Source organism: Rattus rattus, chromosome 12 (genome assembly GCF_011064425.1).
Source record: "Rattus rattus isolate New Zealand chromosome 12, Rrattus_CSIRO_v1, whole genome shotgun sequence".
Lineage (NCBI taxonomy): Eukaryota > Metazoa > Chordata > Mammalia > Rodentia > Muridae > Rattus > Rattus rattus.
Genome location: NC_046165.1, coordinates 24757848 through 24764175, shown reverse-complemented (window position 1 = coordinate 24764175; position 6328 = coordinate 24757848). Strand labels below are relative to the sequence as shown.

At 42.2% G+C, this 6328-nt stretch overlaps 1 non-coding gene across 1 annotated transcript; it reads right to left on the bottom strand.

Annotated features, from left to right (window-relative positions):
- Positions 1-4119: 4119 nt before the first annotated feature.
- Positions 4120-4311, bottom strand: LOC116914150. Its single transcript, XR_004389702.1, has one exon. It is a non-coding gene; the product is annotated as a U2 spliceosomal RNA (small nuclear RNA).
- Between the last annotated feature and the right edge of the window lie 2017 nt (positions 4312-6328).

Genomic DNA, 6328 nt, shown 5'->3' with positions numbered 1-6328 from the left:
CCAACCTTGCCCATAATTACACCCAAGAGCATTCCAGACCCTTCATGCTCTTCTCCTTACCTAGCCATTAGAGGCCTGAGCTAAGAGCTTACTCACCCAGATCTAATCCCGCTTTCTCACTGAATAGGAAGGGACAAGAGCAAGAAAGGAGATAAGGGCCACAAAGTACCGTGGGCTTCGGTGTCAGGCAGACCTTGCTCTGAACACTGACTTTCCTACTAGCTCTATCATGGTAAGTCTTAAAGTCTTGAAGTCCTTAGTCTTGCAGTAGAGTTAAGAATACTGATTTTATAGATTTTTTTTAGAAGATTAAGAAAATACAGCACAGGAAGACCTAGAAAATTGGGGAAGCCTGACTTAACACTGTGAGTGTTGTTCAATATGCATGGCGACCATGGCTCAGTCAGTCGGGTTAAGATGTCATTCATTTATCTGAACAGTAGTCACTGAGAACTTCTGTGGACATTTAATTTGCATATTAAATGCCATCCATAGGCTCAGGTATTTGAACACACAGTCCCTAGTTGGTGCTGTTGTTTCAAAAGGTTATAGAACTTGCTAGAAGTGGGTCACAATGGGGTTGGTGGGTAAGTCCTGAGGTTTACTCCTCAGCCCCACTTCCTAGCCATTCTTTGCTTCCTGTGTGAGGATACAATGGGACCTTTGTCTCAAGGTCCTACTGCTGTGCCTTCCCTGTCATGACAGACTGTGTGCTTTCAAACTGTAAGCCGATACTCAACCCATTGTCCCTTAATTTACTTCTTGTCAGGTAAACTACTGTGGAAACTACTGTGGTCATATAACATAAGCCACACAGAGTGTTCAATGCTGAAATGGGATTCAGAATATTCCTGAATATTGGGTACAGAGGTAGAAAGGAAATACAAATTAAGTTCAATGACAAGGTTTGTCTTTATTAAGAAAGGGATTTAGCAAATAGTTAATTAAGCATGAAAGTTAAGGGAGAGCAGGAGAGAAGAAGAATAGCTACCTCATAGGGTGGGCATAGGCTTCTCACTAGGAAGTTACTTGGAATACTGTACCAGACCTAGTCAAATGCTCCTGCTCCTACAGGATGAATGGTGAAAAAAACTCTGTAAAGGGAAGAAACAAGCAACAGGATCTCCACTCCACACACAGCCTCCTCAGTGTCAACTTCTCCCCAGCCATTGGCATGTGAACCCCGGCCTGAGGTTGCTCAGACACTCCACAAGGAGACCAGAAAGGGAGAAAAGCTAACAGCTGTGGCCACTGCCCCTTCCTTGTAATGCAAAAGCATCTTTTCAGTTTTACTTTCTCTCTTTTTCATCTCCACTGGGATTTCTTTACAGAGAAAAGTCTTGTTGAGATAAAAAAGTATAAATCTATCCCAACATAGCCAGGAATCCAACTTTTTAAATGTTTCTTCATGGTGTGTGTGTGAATGTATCTGTGTCTCTCTCTCTCTGTGTATGTTTATCTGTGTATGTGTGTATGTGTGTCTCTGTGTGTCTCTGGGTGTGTATTTTATGTATCTCTGTGTATATGTGTATTTATCCTGTGTCAGTGTCTCTCTGTGTCTCTTTGTGTGTATGTATATGTGTGTGTGTCGCTCTGTGGTCATGAATGTGTGGATACTATCATATGTGTATGTGTATGTGTAGGCTAAAGGAATGCATCCATTTTATTTCCTTGAGACAGGCTGTCTTACTGAACTGGAAGTTACCATTTCACCTAGACTGGCTGACTAGGGAGCTCCTGGGCCTAACTGTTTTTGCCCCCAGTGCTGGAGTTACAGGCAAATACAGTCAGCCTTGTCTGTTTACATGGGTGCTTGGATCGAACAAAGGTTCTCCTGCTTACACAGTGAAGAATCTGAAGAGTCCAAAGTTTCCTTTGTAAGAGTTACGATCCAGTGCTACAAGAAACTATAGACTGTATCAGCCAGTGCAACTTTACTGTGAATTAACACACTGTATTCTCCATAATTCTTTCAGCCAGCATGTGACACAAAAGCTTTCCTTAGAGAGAATAGGCTTCATTTCTTCCATATACAACCTGAAGCTGGAGAATCTCAGTGCAGTGGGTACAATAATCACCTTCAAAGACATTCGTGCTCCAATCCATTGAACCTGCGAATAAGCTACTTCACACGGCAAAAGCAATTTTTGCAGATATGACTTTGAGAATGGGGAGACTATCCTAAATGATACACTTGGACTCTAAGGTTGCTTGAGTACTTAAAAGTGGAGAAGCTTTTTCAACTGTGAGAAGAAAAAGAAAAGCAATAGTTGGGTAAGGGAAAGGAGGTGCTATATCAGTTCACTTGGAGACTGGGAGGAAGGCTGAGGGTCAAATTAGGTGCCAGTCTTCAGAAACTGGGAAAAGCAAGAAAATGGATGCTCCCTGAAATCTTCGCAGGGATATAGTTATGCCAACTCCTTGACTTTATGCCAGCAAGTCATCATTTAAATAAACAAACAAATGAGGCAAAATTGGTTGGATAAGAACTAGAAGAATTAGGCAACAGAGGACAAGGAAGTAAGGCCATTAGGCAGGGATGGAGACAAGTCGATGCAGAGAAGTGGAATATGAGTGATTCAGTGCCCTCGATTGGTCCAGAGTTTTCCGCATATGAGCACCACGATGCTGCCAGTGGGCAACAGTAGAAGCTGGGGTTGCAACCCTTCTTGTGCATGGGGTATCAGCTTCCTGTGTTATTCTTCTTATTTACCCCACATTAGCATCGCAGTTCCTCATGCCACAGTAGACTGTGAGAACCTATGAATATCCAAGCGTCACGACATCCCTGGATTCACTTGCTGTACAACAAGTAAGGGGCCCTTCCCATCTGTCTGCTCAGCCTATCATGTACTGGAGGCTCTACTGTCCTCCTATCCGGGTGTTACAGGTAATGCAGCTCTCTGTGAAACAGGAAATGTATTCTCTCATCTTTTGTAGTCAAGGGAATTGATTTTTTTTGGTACTAGCTAAATGATTTATTAAAGTTCATTTTGTTTTGTTCATTGGATTAACCTTACATTTCAGATAGGTGTACCAGAGGAACTTAACTTTGAGCAAGATTATGGAACAAGGGTGAGAGAGTCAAAACATTCAAGTAGTCACCATAGAAGAAATAGAAAAATATTGGGTTTTACTCAATGAATCTGCCCGATATGCAAAGTCCTGACAATTGCAAGGAAATTGACCCTAAGCGCATCCAAAGTCCAGTGGATTGGAGCAGCCAAAGGTCACTTATAAAAAGAAAGGGTGGAGAAGGACTAAACACTGGGATTAATGACTTTAAGTTTAAAAGTTTGGGGGTTTGGAGTTTTTCCCCTTTGATTTCCTTAAATACCTTCTTTCCCCAGCAGGCTCATCTGAAAGCGGGTGGAATCTCGACAAATCCTGTTGTGTTTCATGGTTTTCAATATCTCTCCTTCTTTCCTCCCAAGACATATCTTCACACTGATGAAATCAGACAAAAAAGATTTATGAGCCTCAGTTCTTAAGAGGGCCAGCTTGTCAACGGGGTATAAAGGCTTCCTCTTTCATCTGCTTCCTCCTTCAGATGTCTGCCCCTCCTCGACTGACAAGGAAGCCCCTCTGATAGACCATTAAAACATGCCCATGTGACAGTCAGATTTGTACATGAGAACTGAGATTACTGTTGTTCCCTTCTCCATTCTTTTTCTCCTTTTCGCTGTCTTCTGATTGGTGTCCTCTATTTGCCCTCAGACAACGAACTTGATCTCTCCCTTCATTCAACTCTTGGTCTGTGTCTCTTCTAATACCCAGAGGTTGGCCAGGACTTCCGGAACTGCTCCTCCCTTCGCTTCCTAGACAGGACTTGATATTCTGGCTTCCCAGCCAAAGACCCGCCTGGTCCAAGTTTCAGTCTCCTCTCCTCGGCACGTGACATCTCTGCTCCCTGAATCCTCCTGTGGAAACTAATGGGGAAGTGTTCATCACTCAGAGACCTTTTCTTTCTTTTAAAAAAGTTCTCTCCTTAAACACAAAACATAAAACGGTGATGGCCAAAGGCTGGTTAGAGAATGAAGGAAGTTAGTGCTCAGTGAGTCTGAGAACCACAGGACGCTGTTCACAATGGTGTGGATGCACTTCACAGGACTGAACTGAGGGGTGTGGACCATTTCAGGAGAAATCGCAGCAGCAGACCCGATGAGTGGAATGCAGATGCTTCATCCTATCTTTCTGCTCCAAAAATCCATTTCATATTTTTGTCCTTGGACAGAGGACATATCGTATCACATTCTAAATTGATAAGAACAGATAATCCACCTGATCCCAGCCAAAAGGCCAAGAAGTCAAGTATGTATGTTATTTTTCCAAAAGCTAACTTAAGACATTGTGCTCTCCTGTGCTCTGCTCTTCTTCGTCCCTCTTCTGGATTTATGTTGGCTGCTAAGCTTACAGGTACTTCTTAACTGTCTTAACTCTTTTAGAAATAAATGCTACTAGTTGGGCGAGGTAGTGTTTGCCTTTAATCCCAGCACTTGGTAGAGGCAGGTGAGTCTCTGAGCTTGAGGCCAGCCTGGTCTACAATATGAGTTCTAGGACAACCAGGGCTACCCAGAAAGACCCTGCCTCAAAAAGGAAATTAAACAGCCAAAAGGAAAAAGAAGAAGAAGTACTATGATTGCACCTGTCTTTTGGTTGCTGGAATCATGATGATTTTCTACCTCAGAAGTCTCACCTAGCCCTTTGAAGGTTCACAGTCCGTGAGTCATTGCTGAATATCAACTATATATTGCTAAACAGTGTCAGTAATCTAAGGCCGAATCATGGGCAAGCCATTTCCTATTGACGTTTATACTTGTAAACAATAACAAGAGATCGACCATTTACTAAGGCCCTTCTTGCTAGGAGCTGTACTATTGTAAATACATTATTTATTTCATTGACTTAACAATTGGACAATGCAAGTCATTTTTCTCTAGCCTTTGGCAGTGATACAATGATTTGAAAAACGTGGGATTAAGCTCCATTAGAACTGGGATTGGTGTCTGCTGAGGCCTCTGTGCCAAGCAGAGTGCTGAGGAATGCTTCACATAGCAGCCCGTCTTCAGTTTAAAGATAAGGGGATTGAGGATCAGCCAGGTTTAAAGAACTGACAGAAAACTTAGCTTATAAGACACTGGAGACAGTATTTGATGCCAAGGTTTAGTGGATCAAGGCTGTGTGAATCTTTCTGGCACCCTATACTGCTCGTCTAGATAGCTGTAACACAACTTGGACCGTATTTAGTGAATAGGAACTCAGAATATAATAGTGTTGGAGAAAAGGAGAGATGGAGCTCTGTGTGGATTTATTTGATCTGGTATGAAAAGAGACAGAGGCAAGAGGGACAAGGGAAAGCAAAGGTTCACAGAGGATGCTTCTGTGTGTGGTTAGCAAGCATAGTGCTAACTGGGATCTCTCAAGCGAGAAGCAGAGAAACATGAATGAACTGTGACGACCTGTAATCCACGAAATAAGCCAGCTCTATAGTGATGTCACATACATTTCCTGGCTTCACTCACATGAGGTGCTCAGAATAGGGAAATCTGCAGAGACTGTAGAACTGAGGCTACCATGTGCTACCCAAGGTTCTAGAAATGGATAAGGGTAATGCTTGTAATACTGTTGTGAGTGACCCAATGCCACTGAGGGGTTCACCTCAGCGGAGGAAATGGTAAATTTCGTGTTAGGAATAATCTACCGTGATTAGAAAAACACACTCAAATTACTGCAACCACTTCTCAAAAGCTGAAGATGCTCATCCCAGATTGATAAAGGCAGAAATATTTAACAAGGAGGCCACCAGGCTCAGATATTTTCAAGCCGCAAAATACACTGGTGTTACTCAAAAGGTTCTATGCATGCAAAATATACATTGGGTTTTGAAACTTCCCCAGAGTATAAAGTATCTCATTAATGATGTTTTGGATTGGTAAAATTCTAGAATGATAGCATTTGGAATATGCTAAGCTTATAACACACCATTATTTTTTAATGCATAAAAACACAATACATAAAAGCACAGAGAAAAGGGCAGGGAAGAGACTGGGGGTTAAAGTGGGGAAGAGATCAGAGTCGTTCACAGTTCACGAAGTCACCAAAACTTCAAGCTTCCGATTTTGGATTTCAAGATCTACTGGGCAGAAAAAGCAGTAAGATTTTGTAAACAAACAAACAAAACGCAAGGCCAAAAGCTGTACTTTGCTGTATTCGCCTAGAAAAGGTCTATAAAATGAACCAGGGAGAGGTAAGGAGAATAGGAAAACTGTGTTAAACGTTCTTTGCTACCTCTTTGGTTCTAGTTCCTTTTAGGTCAACATTGACATTA